The 20,752-nt window shown below is 40.4% G+C and overlaps 1 protein-coding gene across 2 annotated transcripts in view; it reads left to right on the forward strand.

Moving 5' to 3' along the window:
- CTBP2 (C-terminal binding protein 2) overlaps positions 1-20,752 on the forward strand; it is a 231,923-nt gene that overhangs the window by 49,848 nt on the left and 161,323 nt on the right. For both annotated transcript variants that reach the window (XM_045025959.1, XM_045025961.1), the window contains exon 2: positions 5,173-5,349. The gene's annotated coding sequence lies outside the window, so the exon portion shown is untranslated. The remainder of the gene's footprint in view (positions 1-5,172; positions 5,350-20,752) is intronic.

The following is a 20,752-nucleotide window of genomic DNA, read 5'->3' on the forward strand; positions in this document are numbered from 1 at the left end:
CATGGGGATTTTTAGTAAAAGTCATGGACAGATCAGAGGCAGTAAACAGAATTTCATGGTCCATGACCTGTCCATGACTTTTACTATATACCCAACTAAATCGGGGGCAGGCGGTGCTGTGGGGGGTGGCAGGGCTGGCAGACTTCTTACCTGGCTCTGTGTCTGCATGGAAGCAACATCCCCCTCCCTCTGCTCCTAGGCGGAGGTGTCGCCAGGGAGCTCTGCATTCTGTCTCTGCCTCGAGTGCCAGCTCTGGGACCCGTGGCCAATGGGAACTGAGGGGGCTGTGCTGGCAGGCGGAGGCAGTGTGCAGAGCGTCCTGGCCCCTCTGTCTAGGAGCCAGGGGATGTTGCCACTTCCAGGGAATCCCCCGAGGTAAGCACCGCCCAGAGCCCTCACTGCCTCCTGTGCCTCAATCCCCTCCCACACCGAAACTCCTGCTGCTGGGGGAAGGGGGAAGGGTGGCCCGAGACTGCCCCAGCTGCGGACAGCGCAACTGGTCCCGAGGCTCCCTGAGCTGCTCAGGTGGCCCCCGGGCTAGGCGCACTGGCCGCTGAAGAAGTCACAGAGGTCACGGAAAGTCATGAAATCCATGACCTCTGTGACAAACTCGTAGTCTTACCTGTATCCAGTTAATGGCAACAAGGTTTTTGAGCAACTTTTTTTTGGGAAAGCTCTGTAACCTTTAAAAAAACTTTACAGCCAACCACTCCATTTCTCTTTTTCTCTTTCTGTGTAAGGCTGGAATAGCTATCTGGAGGAGCTGGGTTCTTTGTTGTTCAGGGGATTTATCATCTTCACTCTGATCAACTACTGTACATCTTCGTTAAAAGGGAGAAAAATCTCCCATTCCCATTCTCTGCCTTCATTCTGTCTGTTATATGTTCCTTTCTGATTCAGGGACCTGCAGGTGCTGGTGATCAGTGGATGATTAGCCTGAGTGAGGATTTCAAGATCAGCGGCTGCTTCATTGCAAGGGCACTGAGGCCTGGTCTACACGTAAAAATTAAATTGACCTAGCTATGATGCTCAGGGCTGTGAAAAATTTCACCTCCCGAAAAACCTTGCATAGTCTTGATTACTTTATAGACAGGCAAAAAAGCGAAGAAATATAATTTCATAATCATTGCACAGAATTTCCAGCATTTCCATTTTCAGTACTTTCTATGATGACATAAATTAAAAATAATTATTCTTTGAGTTAGTTTGCTTACAGGAGTTATTACTGTGTCAATAGTCCTAGGTCACAGCCGCCTCAAATTTCCTTAGGCATTTTGTTGCAAATATTAATGACTGATGACAACTCCAAATTATCTTATAATTTTAACAAAGGCATCAGGGAAAAATAAGTGCTTCTTAGTTAGATGGCCATAAATAAGTAGATCACAAATAAAGAACCTTTACTTTTATTATGCAAAATGACTGTGTAGATGTTAATGGAATTTAGTTGATATTATGATAGTTATACTTTTGCAAGCTTATGGAAGAGCTCTCCCATCATGCTATTTTGACAGCTCTCTGTAATAATATGGGAGAGTGATGTGTCTAACAAGGTCTCAGAGAAAAGATACCTTGTTTGCATTTCAGAACTTGTAATTCAATATGTTTTGCAATGGAAAATACATGGGGAAAATACCTTCCATCTCAGTCTACCATTACATCTATTAAGCATATGCATAGCATGCTGCTGCTTGAACTGAGTCAATGGGACTCGTCTCAAAGAATGATCTCACTCTGATCCCATTGAGTAGGAACTAATTTGCAGTTTTTGAGAAGCTTTTTCTGTTGCCGTGCACAGCATTGTACTCCATTAGCCTGTATCACAGTTCATTTTGTATTGTATCAGATTGTGTTCCACTCTATTTTATACCAGAGCTGTTGTGCGAGCTTAAATATAGCAGGTGCTGCCTGTCCATTCTATAATAACTTTGTCCTACTGTGTGGATTTTAAGATATATTATGCTCTTTGCAAGGGAATGGTACAACCTAAAGAATCTCAGTCCTGTCTTCCTCCATCTGCATTCCCAACCTGATTACAGCTGTGCAAGGCAAAGCGCCGGTGTGTGGTGTATGATATTTTACTGAAATAGATCCTATTATATTTGTAAATTATCTATACCTATGTATGAAACAATGACTGTTTGAAAAATGCATTAATACCATGTACAATGCAGTTAAAACAGTAAACACATTGTAATCTGTTTGGATTTCCATATCCATAAGCAGCTGGAGGTGTCTGCAAAAGTGGAGTAACCAAAAGTTAAATATTAGATCTCTGATAGGAGGAGTAAAATAATAACAGAAAGTGTCTGCTACTTTAGTACCTCTGTAAGAACAGGCCTAAATCCTTAGGCCCAGAACCTGAGCAATATATAGGCCCATGGCTTCTACACTAGAGGAGCTCTTCACTGGTTTCAAGTCCAAGTCTAGTAGGAATAGGAATAGGCAGCCCAGCTGAGAGTGGGGAGCCAGGAGCCTAGGGGAAGCCTGGCTTGGAGTGGGGAGCCTGGGCAGCCGCCCAGCTGGGAGTCTAGAGCCCCCCACCTGCCCTGGGGTGAAAGCCGGAGCTGTGAGGCTTTCTTGTCAATTTAATGGCTCCAGCGTGGAGACAACTAGACAGACACTGGATCGCCCTAGCGACACCGACATAAGCCCTGTGCCTCTCACGGAGATGGAGTTATGATGTCAGTGTAATAGGGCACTTACATCACCAGGAGCAAGGCTGTAGTGTGTACGCTGACATAATTAGGTCAATGTAAGCTGCCTTACGTCAACCTAACTCTGTAGTGTAGACCAGGGCTGAGACTGTTACAGCCTGGTTGCTGGAGTGACCTTTGTCAGGAGGGAACACAGATGTGGGAGGCTCAGTCAGGGAGATTTGTGGGTCTCTTCCCTGCATCTCGTTGCCTTGTGAATTGGGGGAAATGTGAATGGGTCCATTGTCCTCTCCAACGTGTGTGAGGGTTTGTAGACAGAAAATTCTCTCTGCAGTTGAATTAGTTGGCTGTTGTTTAGCTTGTTTAACACTGGGATGTCACAGCTCCTGTTCTGGCGGTAGGCAGGATAGCTACAGAACTGGTTTGTTCCATGGCTGAAAATGATCTGCGGGCCTCCCCTCTCTCTTAGGATTTGTGTAGGGCTCTGCAGCCTCATAGGGATTTGGTCCTGGGTTTTCTATCCTCAGACTGATTTGCATACTTGGGCAGGAGACAATTCCTATGGAGTCAAGATCTGCAACACTTGGCAGATGTGAACCTTCTACATTGACAGAGGGGGGTCAGGGAACATATGCCCCTTTGTCCTCACCTGATACTTGATGGAAGTGGCAGTCTTGGCCCACTTTATCGTGAAGAGTTCCATCCTGACCCCCAGGATACTTGGTGTGCCTTGTGAACTCCGCTGCTACGGAGACACAGCTGCACTGGGGTACCAGTTAGGTAGCAATCTGAGCCATGTATCTGAGGGCACGTTGGATACCCAGGTATGGAATGTTCTTTTTGCCAATAATCTGAACTGAGATTCAGTTTTAAGTTTTTCTTTTTCTTTGGGTGTGTGTGTGTGTGTGTGTGTGTCTCGTTTTTTAAAGCCAGCTTTTATTCTTTGCTAATCCTCAGAAGCAGCCCAAGAAATGACATTTATGCATATTTCATAATGTGATTTCTGTAGGCATACGGAGCAAACAAATCAATTTCTCAGCAGCATGCTGTTTAAAAGAAACAGCAACAACCTGTGGGATAAGTTGCAGAAGCTGTTAAAATTAATTATAAATGGCAGAAGATATAACGTAAGAGGGGAAAAGTGCTAATGTGTGAAGAATAATAAACATTCAGTAGATGAAAAGGAACTTTCTGTCATCTGCTTATTTAAACTTCATATATTTATAAGTATCATAACATGTTAAAACAATGTATTGCTTACTAGCAACAATACGTTTACCATTTTATTTTGGTTTTGTAAACAGCCTCTTCCTATCTCAAATACTAGCTTTTGTCTAGTCCAGTTTTAGAGTTTGTTTTTCAGTATGTTCATGGATAGGCCTTAATTGTTGTCTCAGCTACATGTGCGTACAGGAGAAGTAACTGCACTGGAGACAGTTTGGTTACACCAGTATAGGAGAGAGGGGAATCAGGTCAGTCTATTTAGCATAAGGGGTGGTTTTCGTCTAGCAAGGTCTCAGAGGATAAATATCTTATTTGCATTTCAGAATTTGTAATTTAATATTTATTGCAATGGTGTTCTCCCTCATTTATAGTCCATGTTTTGCAGTACATTGTTTTGCCCAAACCAGCTCATTTTTGCCAGCAGAATGGGTGTAACCTGTAACTCCTTGAAAAATTAAGCTAAATGGAACAGCTACATTTCTATTTCAGCTGAGGTGCAGTTTACTGTTTATGGGATAATGTCAAGTACTGGTGTACTATACTTCCATTATTTGTAATACCCTCTTGGTTTATCTGGAAGTGTGTTTGTTTGTTTTTTGTCCTATCTCTTTTGGTTTTGTGTTATGCATTTGATAAATATTCTTGGTTTTTTATCCCTGTTTCTAATTGAACATGATATTAAATTAACATGATTTAATAATATTTTACATATGCCTATAGTGAAAGGTTGTAAAGGATCCCAGAGCATTTCGGAAGCTATGTGTGTGCTCCAGCATTGAAATACAGCCTCCTCTAAATGTGGGGGAAAGGGGTCAGCAGTCATCCAGCTTAGTGCAAAAGAAATTGTTCCTAGGTACCTTTGGGCAAATCCATCCTCTTTAAAAACAAATGAACAAAAGCACTATAGGCTCTTTAATATTCATGTAGAGCAGGCTTTACCACAGATATTAAAGTTTCATTGTGATGAAATTCCTTTCCACCATGCAGACACATGCAGCAAACTTCCATTTCTGTTCCTCAGGAGTGGTGGAAATAAAGGGCTGAGTTGTCCTTGATGGGATTTGAATATGTGGTTTCAAGTACTGTAGGTACTGCAAACTTGATTGTGTTAAGTTACCTATCTTACTAGCTTTTTATTATCCATTTCCTTGTTGGCGCATCCACAATGTTGTGATCACTGGGTTGGGAATAAGATTGCCTTGAGGAAGCAAGTGGGAGAAGAAGGGATGGGATCAGGCTACTTCTGTGTGCAGACCATCTTTTGTTTCAGACATGCCCTCTGTGTTCCTAGGTTCTTCGTTCCTATTGCTGGCCTCCATCCAAGGCTTTATAGAAGAGAAGGCTACCTTCTTCACCATTCTTGTCATCTTCCTCCACCGCATCTTCTCTAGAAGATGTTTCCAGAGGACCGTTAACTTTCAGTGCAGCCTTTTGATCACACTTTCACCTTGATCCTGCAAAGAGAAACGTAAGCACAAACTCGTGTGAAGCCCCATCAAGGCCTAGATCTGGGATTGTCCTTAGTCTTTCTGCTTTTCAGACTGACGGATGGTGGTGTGGAAATGTTGATCTGAATGCCTGGAGGTGGAGAGGTTACTTATAATTCTCAGGTGAACATTCAGTGTGTGTCTGCTGAAAGATCGGGGAATGGGATGGGGGCAGGGGCTCTGTAAGATGAGCTGTTGTGTGATTCTGATCAGACGGAAGTGTGCAAATCTTTTTCTGTGGCTAGAGTCAGGGTTAAGTAGGTAAAGGAGGAAGATGAGGTGAAGAGAGAACAACCCTGCTTATATGTAATAAGTTCTGTGTGTGTTAGAAAATACACCTGATTGGGAGGTCTGGTTACAGAACAATAGTTCCTAATATGATTAACACGTTCTGGAGCCAGAACGTAATCATAGCTACCTGTCAGTTTCTGAGTGAAATTTCAGGTGTTTGGTTTTTGACCTATGACTTGAGACTTGCCTGCTTGAAAGACAACCTCTCTTCCTGTGCAGTTGCATGCAGTGGAGATTCTGGAGCTGTTTTGTATTTAATTTTTTTTAAATTACATTTTAAAAAACTGTTAAAAGAACATTATGGTTACAAAATCAAGCATTTAAAAGTTAGTAAATGTCAAAAGTTAAGTTGCCCGTGCAACCTTAATTCAGCTTCCGTGCATGAAGGTCTTTAGATAGTTTCTCCAGACATCACACAGAACCCAGCTCTCCGGGATAAAATGGATGAATAGTGTCTAAGGCTGGGTTATGAGGCCTGGCTCAATAAGGGCTGTGAAGTGCACGCTGGTTAGCGGAACAGCTGATACTACAACTCATGGTCTTCCTGATTCCCTGCCTCCCTCTACTCCAGTGAGGGATAAGGGAATAGCAGTGGCTGCTGCTGTGGCAACCATCAGTCCAGAGCTCTAGCTCTCTGCTCACCATACAGGAGGCTCAGTGGGGTCTGGGGGTGTGCTCAGTGCAGAAGGAATGATGAGAGAAGAAGCTTTACTGAACATGTGCAAGTGATGATGATTTTCAGAGGCTTTTAACTCGCAAATCTTGGTGGCTTTGCAAAGGGGACTTCTTGGACTGTGCCCCATCAGACAAATGCCTGCTCTTCAAATCATGGAGGTGCTAGAGCTCTTTGGAGATAGTTAAAACAGTTTCTGTGTCTGGCAAAACTACCTCTTTCCCGTTGTTCTTGGAAGCCGTTAACTTCTTTTCGCTGACACTTAAAAATAAAATTCAGCCTGAGGCAGAGAGCAAACAGAGAAAATAACTCAAATGGTTAAAAATTTGGCAGAGTTATAAGAAACTGAAAACAGGAGCTTATGATGGAAAGTATTAGGCAACTTTAACTATGTAGGTGTTGCTAATACCTGTAATTATTTATCAAGCAGCCTACATGGTGGGATCAGTGGGTTTTATGTTTAATGTGTTTAAATGAAAATGTTGTAATTGTGTTAACAAATCCTCCTACAGCTTTGCAAAGTCCATGAAATCACACTCCTCAGTAATATGCTTCTGAAAGACTCTTAGCTATACAAGGTCAGCCATGTTGTGTTAGGGGAGCTAGTTACACTATATTTTACGGTGTAGACTGTAGCTGAGGCTGCCACCTGCAGAATGCTTTTTATTAAATTTTACTTGGTTTGGTTGTTTTTGTTTGTTTTTTTTGGCAGGATATTCTTAAAGCTAACTGCTTACTTGGAAATTTGGTGTTGATGACTCACATACATCAATTTGGAATTTCGTTCTTATTTTCAGGTTTTCTGAAGGCAGAGTATGTTGGGCAGTTTGTTCTTTAAACATAAGAGAAATCTCATCTGGGAAGGTTAAGGAAAGGGTGGAAATTAAAATATTACAGTCTGTTGGCCTCAGGGCTGAATTTTGGAGTGACTTTATCAGGGCCGGGAATTCCTGCTGAGCGTTGCACAATTAATTGCCAATGACTGCACAGAGTTTGGCTTTCTGCAGGGACTGGAAAATTTTAGGCCAGGTCTACACTAGAAACTTTAGCCAGTATAATGATGTTGGTTAGGGGTGTGACTTTTTTGCAACCTTTTTTTTATCTTGGCAAAAGCCCATGTGTAGACACACCTATAAAAGTGTTTTTGCCAGTACAGTTTATTTTGCTCAGGGAACTGATGTAAGTTATACTGGCAAAAGCCAGATACATTTTTGCCAGTACCAGCTGTGTGTACAGTAGAAGGGCTTGTGGGTATAGCTACACTGGCAAACCTTTTCTGGTATAGACTAGACCTTAATGTTTGAACTCTCACCAGTATGCTCCTGGACATCTAGGAATTTCAACGGTTGCAGCTCCCTAATAACATAAAATAATTACCACTCAATCTTTGTGTGCAGGTTTGATTCTCTTCTGATGCATCAAGAGCAATTTTGTTGAAGGTTCAAGTTAATGGCGTTTGCATTTTGTAAAATCAGGGTGAATGAAAGCAGAATCAGGCCCAGTGAGTTGAACTTTCTGTAGGAATGCATCTACTCTTGAAAAATGAGTATCCATATTGCAAACAAGTCCCTTATCTGACATAAATGACAATGTAGGTGAGGCAATTCTCTGATTAGGTCCATGGAAAATGTTCAGAAGGCAGTCCTGAGGTGTAACTTCCTGCACAGGAAATCTAGGTTCATGAACTTTGAGCTTTTTAAATGAGAGCCTTCTCCTGGCTGTACAAAGCAACAGTCTGGGTGGGCAGCAGCAGGGTTACTCTGATAAAGCTAGCGAGAAGACCTCCCCATCAAACAGTGGAGAAAGGACAGGCCCCTTATGTTTACACTCCGATTAGACACACACGGCTGGCCCATGCCTGCTGAGTCGAGCTCTCGGGGGTTTGGGCTATTTAATTGCGGTGTATTCATTTGGGCTCAGGTTGCAGCCTGGGTTATGGGACCCTGCAAGGTGAGAGAATCCCAGAGCCTGGGCTGCAGCCCAATCCCGAATGTCTACACTGTAATTAAACAGCCCCGAACCCTGTGAACCTGAGTCAGCTGGCATGGGCCACCCACGGGTTTTTAATTGCAGTGTAGCCATAAGGTTAGAATGAATGGTATACAGAGTATTTTGTAAGTAACTAAATTGTTCGGTGTTCCGGCCAGGATTGTATTGCAGGGGTTAAGGTCCTGATTAAACGAGAGGAGTTTTTCTAAATTAGGGTTTGGTTCTGCCCCCACTAAATTCTGTGGGAGTTTTGCCATTGAGTTCAAAGGGAGCAGGACCGGGCCCTTTAGTCCATGTGTCATTTTAATGTCATCGCATTTTGATAATTTAGAAATCAACAGGTTTTTTCCTGGAGGTGCTGTCCTGATAATGCAGTGTCAAAAATGGTTTATTTTTGTCTGTCTGTGGTCCCTCCAATATAATGTGACACCTGTTTTATAACATATGTCATTGGGTGCTAACATGGTCTCACTCTTCTGCTCATTGCTAGAGGCCTATGCAATTTGGAGAAAATTAAGGGCTAAATCCTGCAGACACTAATGAGTGTGCTGAGAGGTCCTGTTAACGTGAATGAAATGATTCACACATGTAGGCCCTACGGCCCCAATCCAGCCATGCATTTAATCCCATGCTTAACTTTAAACAAGAGTAATTCTGATATCCTCAAATGGGACTACGAACATACCTCTAATTAAGCACATGCTTAAGTGCTTTGCTGGATCAGGGCCTATGTTAGCATTTGCACAGTCACGTCCTAAATGTGATCAAGCACTGCTGATCCTTGATTAGCTCATATTTTCTCTCACTTGGACCCAGTCAGTAGTGAAGAGTGCAAGCAGTGTCTGTATCCTGACCTGTACAAGAAGTAAGGGGTTAGGAGAAGCTGCATAGCAAGGCCACTGCACATGAAAGGCTGTTAGATTCAGGTCACTGAGTTTGGACTGCTGCTTTTTATGACAAAGTCTAAAAATGCAGATTTGTAACAACTTATGTTAATGGATTCAGACTGCTTGAATTTCACACTGAATAATAGCAGGAATTATCAGAGATGGTGACTTATGAGATCTGATTGAATGTAATCTTTTCTCAAAATTAAACTGATAAAACGATGTCATATCACAATATTTTTATTAACATTCTTTGATACAAAAACTATTGGACTAAGGTGTTTTTTTTTTTACAATAAAATGAAAGTAATAGAATGACAAATCAAAAATATTCAATGAATTTTTAAAATGCAGTGTCACATTTTGAATGCAGTTTTGTGACTATGGAGAGCTGAATGCAATACCTTTTACCCTCAGGCTGCCCACTTTCATACATTAAAAATATTCTATTTAAATGCAGATTTTTATTTGCTATCTGGCATAGCGTTCAAGGAAAACAGATCGGAGAGAAGGCAGAAATATGCATCTGTTAATTTAATTATATGTTTCTTATGACCTGTAAAAGTATGGGGCTTTTGTTAGTGTGTGTGGAGGGGGATGTCACGTGTGTCTATTTAAAAAAATGTGGTATTCCAGTTTCTAAAGAAATATTGGAAGGGAAACGTAAACAAAATACTTACAACAAACCCTTAAGTAAAATTAATAAACTTAAATCCATATACACACAGATGCACATGCAGCGTACTCAGTATATGTGGCTTGATCTTCCACACGTGCATGGGGATAACTTTGCTTACTTGAGTGAAGCTACTCCTATGCATGTTTGGAGGGCCAGGTCCAGGTTTTGGAACCAAGGGTCAGGGTATGGCTACACTTGAGAGTTGCAGCGCTGGTGGAGGCTTTCCAGTGCTGCAATTAGTAACTGTCCACACCTGCAGGGCACATCCAGCGCTGCAACTCCCTGGCTGCAGCGCTGGCTGTACACCTGGGTCTGCTTGGGGTATAACGATTGCAGCGCTGGTGCTGCAGCGCTGCTCGTCAAGTGTGGCCACACACCAGCACTGTTATTGGCCTCCAGGGTATTAGGAGATATCCCAGAATGCTTTTAACTAAATTACTCTCTTTGTTTTGTTATGATGCCTCTTTGTTTTGTTGTGAACTCGGGGCTCCGGGAGCTGCTTATCTAAAAAACAAACACAGCTCCTGTTTGTTGTGATCAATCTGTAACTGACTGTGAACAATCAATTGAGATAACCCACTACCTTGCTGTGAATGAGGCAGGCAGAGGGATGAGTGTTTGCTTGAGGAGAGAAACAGCGGGGGCGGGGGGGGGGAGAAAGGGAGTCCGTTGGAGCAGCTGCTTATCTGGTCTGCAGGCTGTTTGCAGTTAAGAGTAAATGAGGGGTCAGGGAAATTTTCAGATTTTGCAAGGCAGGGAGCTGATACACAGTGTCGGGTCCAAAAATCCACTCTTTCTCTCTCCCCCGCTCCGTCACACTCCACCCCACCCCCCTCTTTTGAAAAGCACGTAGCTGCCATTTGAACGCTGGGATAGCTGCCCATAATGCATCACTCCCAACAGCGCTGCAAATGCTGCAAATGTGGCCACACTGCAGCACTGGTAGCTGTGAGTGTGGCCACACACCAGCGCTTTCCCTACACAGCTGTACGAACACAGCTGTAACTCCCAGCGCTGCACACCTGCAAGTGTAGCCATACCCTCAGATCCTTTAACTGCATCTGTGAAATGTCTCATTTAGGGCTCTGCACAGGAACAGTGGGTCCAACCATGTGGAGTCATTTGCAGGATCAAGGCCTGAACTAAATAGAAAGATTTAGATTCCTTTATCGAATTGGTTTCTTCTCTTCCTTAGTCTGAAAAATACTACTTTGGAGTCATTGGCAAAAGGAAAATAGATGGAAGATTCTTTAGCTTTCTCTTTTTGTATTTTGAAAGACGTTTCCCAATTTTGTTGCAGTACATTTAAGTGGATTTTGACTTTCATTTGCTTTTGTTAAAATAGATTGAGACGTATTACTGAATGAATTCATTTCATTAATGACAAATGAACTGGCTTGTTAGAGCAGCCACTCTGGAAATATAGGGATCCACTCCATAAGGCAGAAGTTATGATTAAATAGAATTTTGAAGGCCAAAGATGTACCTTTTGCTACTTGCTTGACCTACCTTGCTAAGAACAAACTAGGTCACACTTGTTTTTAGTATTGTTTTCCTCTCTTATTTACAGTACTATGTAAAGAATTCTGAAAACCCAGTTTTAGTTAAATGTCAGTGTCAATGATGGTTGGGTTGAGTGCCAGTAGAGGATATCATATGATGTTTATTTGTTTTTCATTTATAATGATTTTGAACTGTCTGGAACCATTACGTTGCACAATAGCTTACCCCTGTAAACATATGGTCTGATTTCTGTTACTCTCTGCCTTCCTCACATCCCCACTCCTCCATCCTTTCATCTGTCACTCTGGTTTGTCGCATCTTGTCTCAAACTAGACAGTAAAATCTTGCAGGCTCTGTGTCTACCATGTGTTTGTACAGTGTGTTGTGCAAAGAAGCCCTGATCCTTGGACTGGAGGTTAGAGGAGAGTGGGGGTGAGGGGGGTCCATAATCCTGACTCCAGTACTGACTTGCTGTGTGAACTTCTACAAGTGAAAATCTCTCTAAGCCCCAGTTTCTTTCCCTCTTAAAATAGGATAAATGAGGCTTAGTTACTTAATAGTGGTCGTGTAACTTGCATAACTAACTAATGACTATGGAGTGCTGTATGCAGAGTTGTTGTAGCCATGTTGGTCTCAAAATATTAGAGAGCCAAGGTGGGTGAGGAAGTATTTTTTATTGGACCAACATCTGTTGGTGAGAAAGAAGCTTTCAAACTACACAGGGCTCTTCAAAAACTCTTCTCCTTGTCTCTCTAATATCAAGTGCTAGGGCAGCGCACAGTATTATTAAGCCCATACAATAGGATTCGAATGCCCTAGTCCTGGGCTCCTTACTGCTGAGTTCTCTATGCCATGTAGCCCCTGGGAGTTTTTTACAGTAGTACTGGTCAAAGTTTGGCACAAAAGAAGCTTTTTGAGCATCTTATATGCTTCACTGCAAAGAATTTTCAGTTTCCTGAAATTTCACAGGAATTGAAATTTAAGATAGTGTGAAATCACACAAAATGAACAAATAGAAACAAATTCTGTTTTGAGGACCAGCTCATCACGAGTTTTACTGTAGCTGTATAAGTGTCAGAATTGTATTCTGCATTACTAGTCTGCACTTCCGTAACAGGAAGGTGTGGTAGTAAAATTATAGTGACAATGGAAAATGGGAATGTTTTGGCTTTTACCTTATTCTAAAAAATTCTTATTGTGAAGAAAACGTTGTTTATATCTAATATTCTGGAGAACAGTTTGCAAAAATAGGTAAGTGCTAATAGCTTCATTCTGCCATTTGCAAACTCAGATACAGGGAGTATGTTATTTAAGGTCATACAGTACGTTGAGAGCAGCTCTTAAGTTGTCTGATCACGAGCCTGAACTCTTACCTGTGAGACATTGCCTGTATTGAGAAAGCCAGTGAAACCTGCAGAAGGATGGTCTGGTATCTAAATGCTACTCATGCAATTTAAAAATCCATGGGGAATGCTTTATCTTATGCATTCAGTTTTTCAAAATAGCTAAGCAGTGTGGGGATATACTTAAGAATGTGTGTCACTTCCTTGTTGGGACTGTTCTCCCCTAAGTTCTCTTTGCTTCTCTCCCTTTACAAATTTACCTCCAACTCACCTTTACCTTTTTGGCAAACCTCCCAAGCTTCCACAAGGGATAACACCTACTGTGCATTGCTTAATTGAGAGATCCCTAGCAACGTAGAGCTGAAACTGAACAATCATGAAATACACTCGGGAGCTTGCAATCAGAATTAGGGCCTTTATTATAAAATGTGATTTTTTTTTTCTGTTTAGGGCCCCAATCCTGAAAACACTTGTGCACTTGCTTCACTTTACTACCCAATGAAGGCTACGGGGGCTACTCGTGCTAGTAAAGTTAAGCACATGCACAAGTGTTGCAGGACCGGCACATAGAGGAGCAGAACTTGAAATGCTTAAATATATGTGAAACCTAGGGGAAGCAATGTCAAGTGAGCAGAGCAGAGGACTGAGAGTCAGTCATACTTCTGCGTTCTAATCCTGCTCACAGTATGTTGTGTAATATTGATTATGGGACAGATTTTTAAAGGTATTTAAGTGCCTAACTGCCTTTGATCTCAATGGAAATTAGGTGCCGAAAATCTAGCCCTGCAATCACCGATTCTCTCTTTCACAGTTAATCCATTATCGTTGGGGTAGTAATACTTTCAACAGTACAGGAGCGAGGTGTGGCATAACTATGATTTATAAAGCAGAGCATAAAATGTAATATTGAAACTTAAAATTCCATTTACCATGTCTAATAGACCTTTTGAAAAGAAAAGGGCTTTTTAAACTAAGTCCCTTTATACTATTTAAACAGGAGACTAATAAATGTTTAAATTGTTCAAGAAAGTGCGCGTGAATACTGTACATTTACTTTTTCATGTTTAACTTGGAGCTGTTCAATTTGAAACTGGAAACTTTTTTTGTGTTTTTTTTTTATTTAAAAAAAAAGGAAGAAAATCAGTTGAATTGATTTATGTATTGCCTTTACTCTCACAATAGTGAAAAGCTCTCATCAAGTATGTATCAGATTATTTTATTATGCCAACATTAATATTGGAAGCACACACGTAATCTGGAGTCAGCAGGTTCATACGCTACTATCTCATTAAATTTTCAGGCAAAAGCTGCAAAAATTAATTGGAGGCATGTAATAGTTTAGAATGTGAGCTGGCTTATGGTAATATAAATTACGTGAAGAGAAGACAGTTTTATATACTGAGAGGGGGAAAACTGGTTTACTTTAATGAGAAGAGATAGAAATGTGGAGCTATTTTTTCATTACAGATGCACTCTAAACTGTTTGGACTTACTTGATGAATAGAGTTAATTCTCTGCTACAGTTCCAATAATTCATGTTGCACAGTTTAATGACTTCTAGATAAAAACAGGATTGAAATGTTAATTTCTATGAAGAAATTGGAGTACTCTCATATATCAGGCTTTTTTTCTATTAAACTACTAGTTAATTTCACTAAACAAGTCTCTTGGAGATATTTCATGCTACATAGATTTTTGTATTTCTTACCTGCTTTTTTATTTTTATTTCTTATTATGTCAGTGGTTGTGAACATTGGCTTCTGTAGAATTCAGCCTTGTAGAAATTTCAGTTGTACTTAATCTGCTGTCATAATAAAAGTTGTGGGATTGGTTTTGTTTTATTTTCTAGTACACTCAATGATTTTTAAGCCCTTTGATGTTTTCTCCCGTAATTTATTTACAAATTAATGTTATAGTCCCATCCAATGAATCTTCTGTTGAGTATACTTCTGAGAGCATGGGGAGCAGATTCTCAGCTCTTGTATGTTGTTGAAGTTCCATTGACTTTACTGGAGCTGTGACAGTTTGAACCAGCTGAGACTACCCCATGGTCAGTAAGGTCTTACTGAATTAGTTTATATTGAATATGCAGCTCATGTTGTAGCATTGTGAATTGTTGGGCGGTTAGCAATCTCTGAACAGTCCTCCCATACTTGGAGTTAATTTTTTATTATTGGTGGTGGTCTTTATTTGTACAGTGTTGTCTTAGTTCCTAGAAGCCTCAGTCATAACCAGGACCCCAGTGTGTTAGGTGCTGTACAAACAGAATAAAGACAGTCCCTGCCCTAAAAAGCTAACAGTCTGGTGATTTATCATTTTAATTTCATCTTAATTTTTCTTTACTTGATTTTCAATTTGACATTTACCCTTTTTAGTTACAGAGGAGTTTTGGTAATTTCACTTTTTGTTTTTCATTTTACTATTAGATCTTTTAAAATAATTTTAAACAATTTTATCCTTGTGGCAGCTTCACTTCCCTTCTTGTTTCACACCATTGACTTTTTCATGTATTTCCATTTCTATTATCATACTTTGGATAAGTGCTTTTTGTTGATTCATTATTAACAAGAACATAAGAATGGTCATACTGAGTCAGACCAACAGTCCATCTAGCCAAGTATCCTGTCTCTGACAATGGCCAGTGCCAGATGCTTCAAAGGGAATGAACAGAACAGGGCATTTTCAAGTGATCAGTCTAGTCCCAGTTTCTGGCAGTCAGCTGATTAGGGGCACCCAGAGCATGGGATTGCATTCCTGACCAGCTTGACTAATAGCCATTTATGGACTTGTCCTCCATGAACTTATCTAATTCTCTTTTGAACCCAATTATACTTTTGGCCTTCACAACATCCCCTGGCAATGAGTTACACAGGTTGACTGTGCATTGTATGAAAAAGTGCGTCTTTTTGTTTGTTTTTAAATCTGCTGCTTATTATTTTCATTGGGTGACCCCTGGTTCTTGTGTTATGTGAAGCAATAAATAACGCTTCCCTGTTCACTTTCTTCACATCATTCATGATTTTATAGACCTCTATAATATTCCTCCCTAGTTATCTCTTTTCTAAGCTGAACAGTCCCAGTCTGTTTTTAATCTCTCCTCATATGGAAGCTGTTCCATACCCAAATCATTTTTATTGCACGTCTCTACACCTTTTCCAATTGTAATATCTTTTTTTGGGATGGGGTCACTGGAATTGCATGCAGTAGTCAGTGTGTGGGCAAATCATGGATTTATATAGTGGCATTATGATATTTTCTGTCTTATTATCTCTCCCTTTCCTAATGGTTCGTAACATTCTTTTGCTTTTTTGACTGCTGCTGCACATTGAGCAATTTTCAGAGAACGATTCATGATGACTCCAAGATCTTTTTTATTTTTTTTTGGGTGGTAACAGCTAATTTAGATCCCATCATTTTGTGGGTTTATTTTTTCCCGTGTACATTACTTTGCACTTATCACCATTGAATTTCATCTGCCATGTTGTTTCACCCAGTTTAGTGAAGTGCCTTTGTAACTCTTTGCAGTTAACTTTGGACCTCGCATTCTTGAGTAATTTTGAATCATCCACATTGGTTAGTTTCAGTTGTGGTATTCTGCCATTTCTCCTTTTTGGGATCCACTGGGCCTGATCCTGCACTGTATATACTCAGGTAAAATTCCCATTGAATACAATAAAGGCTAGATCCTCAGCTGGTGTAAATCTGCTTGATTTACATCTGCCGAGGAACTGACTCTTAGTAAGGACTGCGAAAGTTACCTACTGCATGTAACTTCTGGTTGTCATCCTTGATGCTTTGGCTGCTGTTCCCTTCACCCGGTAGCAGTTCTGTAGTTGATATGCTTTCTGCTGTTGGCTGCATTTGCCCAGGGATTTTTCTGCATTTTTATTTTTTGCTGCTGCCATATTTTGATGGCAGTGCTCTGCTGGTGTACTAAACGTTGGTTTGACTGTCGTTGGATCTCGTTCATTCCATTATTGACCACAGAATGGTCTGGCGCTGTATCTGAATAAACCCTGAATCTTGATGAAGATTGGGTCCAGGTCCAAATGTTGTGGTTTAGGCATCTTTGTCACTCACATCTTGAAGTAATTGTTGGACTTTCATTATTTTGTTTCCACTTTAATTCTAGTGCAAAGTTGTTTAGCTCTCCATTCAGTTTTAGTGTCTGATACAGAAGAATTTCTATTCTTAGACTGCTGGGATAGTGAAAGAGTGTGAAGGGCAGATTTAGAGGGCATCTGCCTTAGAATGTGCCACTCTGTATCTAGTTTGCTATTTCAGGTGCCACGGCAATATACTAAGTATATACTGAAGTATACTAAGTATATACTGAAAAATGCATGTAATAGATTAATGTGTTTTGATGTTTCGGGTCTGCTTTTTATTCTTCTTCCAAAAGGTGTGTTGCATGAACATTTGCTCTGTTCTGTAGACTCCAGAAGGCCCTGTTAAAAAGAGCTGATATCATCTGTTACCTTTATCCCGATGAAGCCTGTTCTGCATGTCCCTTCTGTTAATTCAAATACCATGGTGTCACAAGGGCAGTATCAAGCCAACTATAACTGGAGAGGCGCCTATACCTGGAGAGGCATGTAAATCTAAGGTAGACCGTTGACTACTATATGATCATTTCTTCAGAGTTACTTAATTAAAAGGAAGGTTTTGAGGAATACAGCCTATTCAGTTTGATCACATCATAATTGCTCCAACCTTAGGCTTGGCTTCTACCCTTGTCTCTTGACCCTTGAGGCATGACCACCAGAATCTAATTAATCATTTGCTTCCCCAGTTCAGCAACTTACTTAAGCGTGTTCCTGACTTTATACACGTGAGCAATCCCATTGATTGAGGACTACTCATATGCTGAAAATAAAGTGTGTGCTTAATATCTTGCTAAATTCGGTTGGTCGCATGTGCCAACCTCATTCTAGTTGTGAGGACTTTTAAAATTAAAATTGGAAAAGTTTTGATTGAACCTCATTCAAAGGATTTCCCTGTTCTCCAGAAATCACCAGATTTCACAGTGAAAGGCAAATAGTTGATTTTACACTTTCTTTGAATTAAAGCTTCTAGCCTGTAGCGTCTTGTTCTACCATGGTTCTGATTGAGTTTTATCACTTATTCCACTTGGTCCACCTGTGTCATTTTGACGTCTTCATCGGTGATTCGATATCTCCACTTTTTCATTTGCCATCTTTGATTCCCATCTCGTATGTTCTCTACTTGTCTTTACTGACTCAGTAACTGTCTGTCTATCTTTTCAATGAGTCATTGTCTGGTATTAGTTCTAGTTTAACTCCACAATAAAATCCTCTTTTGACCCCTCATTGTTCACTCAAAAATCCAATTAACTCAACTGACGAATTCCACAGAGAATAAATAATGCAGGCCTGTCTAGATTCCATTTTTCTAATGCAGTGTCTGTGGCTGGAGAAGCCTGCTGCACTGTGCTCACCCCAGTCTTTTTTAATAGGTAGTTAGTCAACATATAGTTGATTGTCTCTCTGCGAATATAGAAATAGATGAGGTGGGCGTCCATGGCAACTTGTTCTAGTCTGGAGCCCAACGAATGACTTGCTTTCTTTCCTTTCCTCTCTTCCTTGTTAATGGACTTACTGTTTGTTTTATATGAGATTTGTTTGTGTCCGCTATTGTTACTGTGAAAAATGTTCAAACATGGGTGCTTAAAGTTAGGAGCCTCATTCTGTATGTAGGAACCAAAATAAAAGTGGCCTGATTTTTCAGGGGTATTGTGCACCTGCAACTCCAGTGTAAATTAGTGGGAGCTGCAGGTACTTGGTTCCTCTGAAAATCAGGCTGCTTTTACTCACCCGCCTAACAATGGATTTAACTTTATGCTACCCAAGCTTGAAAATTGTTGCCATTGTTTATATGCTGCCATAAATACTTGTGGTGCTGTACATACAAGTGGAAGACAATGGCACGGATTTTGAGAACTTGCATTCTAAGTAAGACCTGACATGACAAGGAAAGGTAGCAAACATTGGGAAGATGGAGTACAAGTGTTACAGAAACAAAATCATGTAGTGGCTTTGATTATTAATGCGCACTTCTTGAAAATGGGTTTTTGTACATTCTTTCCACAATTTATATTCTCGTGAAGCAGTTATTTGGCTACATGAGAATTTTCAAACCTACAAGTAAAGAACTACAGAAAAGAACCCAATCTGAAATCTACTGGTTGAAGATAAATGTAACATTATAACATGGCTTGAAAGAGGAATTGGCGAACTACATGCACCCACTTGGTCTTGATACATGTTGTGTTGAGAACCTCTTTGATGCCTTGCAGAGGGTAAGCGAAAGTACTCCCTCCCCTTGTCAGGACGAAATCTTTGTGTTGTTCCATTGTTTGTGACATTGACACTTGGACATGTAAGGTCTGAAATAGGCTTCCTTCACATTGGATGAATGCTCTTCTCCTTAGCCCAAAAGTACAGAGTACTGACTGTCTCTCTCAATTTTGTTACTATTTAATTGCAACACATTAACTCTGAACTCTAATATTTGGAATCTGGGTTATATATGGATCACCCTTTTCCTCTAACCACATTGTTATCAGAGAGTAAAGACTTTGCTTCTAACTGTCTGAGAAATATTGTACATCAAAATATCATCTTTCTTCTCCTGACACCCCTGCATGTGCAGGATATAATCACCTGTCAGACAGATTACTGCAGTCTTTGTCAGTAGGACCTCTGTGCAAGCACTAGGAAAACATCAGCTGGCCCCAAGTTCTTGTGATGAGATTAATTGACTATGCAAAGTATAGCTAAGAGATTTCTCCAATTACTTAGTTATTCCACAGGTGTCCTCATAAAGTTTCAAATCAGGTTTGAGTGGATGCTCTCTTATGGCCTCAGTGCTGCTTACTTGAACTTTTTGTCTCCTCACATTCCATATTGGACCATGTGCTTTTGGGTACTAGTTTATATTAACCATTTCCAAATACTGATTGGAAATGGCAGGTGCCAGAGCCTTTGACAGTTTTGCCCCAGGGCAAAGGAATTCTCTGCCCAATGACATTAGATCAGCAAATTCCACATCCTGGTTTAAAAGCAGTCAAAAGACATTTCTGTGTTCTCAGGCCTTTTAGTTGGTTGAAGTGAGCTATGTGTATTATCCTTTTCTTGTACAGTGCCCTGGGTTGTTTGTCATGAAAGGGGCTGTATAAATGGACATTGTGTTGTATTGTATGGTTTTGGTATTTGACATTGGATTAAACAAAGTGTTGTGTGCACGAGGTGTATTGTACAATTATTTTAACCTATTTTGCTTTCTGCTGTGGAAAATCTGCTTAAAATAGGACTTGCTAAAGTCATTGTACCATATACAAAGGGGTTATTAAAATGCACTCTAGAAATAGAAAATAGGATTAGAGGAGACACTTTGGCTTTGAGGCCTTCTTCAGCCTAAAGAAGGCCTCATGGCCAAAATGTCTCCTTTAATCTCATTTCCTATTTTCTGGTTTGAATTTTATTAACCCCTTTCTTCTTTCTCTCTGTCTTTTCTCAGTCTATATGCTGGTGTAATGTCAGTTTTCTTTCCTCATAAGACACAAGAACTTACATTCCTCTGTAGTAGCAAGATCTTGTATACACTGTGCAGGAGAACAAGCAATTTATATAAACTGGCCGGTTGGTTTGTTTTTATTTTTTGCAATCAGTCAGGATTTTTTTCTTTCTTGTCAACAATAGAGGTCTATTGTTCATTTGCCATATATAAAGAACACCTGGCAACAGTAATTATTTTATGTGAGGTATTGCCTTTCACGTCTAGCTGAAGGCAATAGCAATTCACCATTGGCTACCTGAAATATGATTAGTTAGGTACTGAAGTGATCTGCAACATTACATTAAATCATTGCAATTCCATGTATTTCATGTTTCTTTTGTATTTTTAGATTGAAATTTGCTGGATGATACTGTTGGTATCTAATTAGTTTACTTCACTTTGACATTTTAGTTTTGACAAGCTAAACTCTATTTTAATTTA

Source organism: Mauremys mutica, chromosome 7 (assembly GCF_020497125.1).
Source record: "Mauremys mutica isolate MM-2020 ecotype Southern chromosome 7, ASM2049712v1, whole genome shotgun sequence".
Classification (NCBI taxonomy): Eukaryota; Metazoa; Chordata; order Testudines; family Geoemydidae; genus Mauremys; species Mauremys mutica.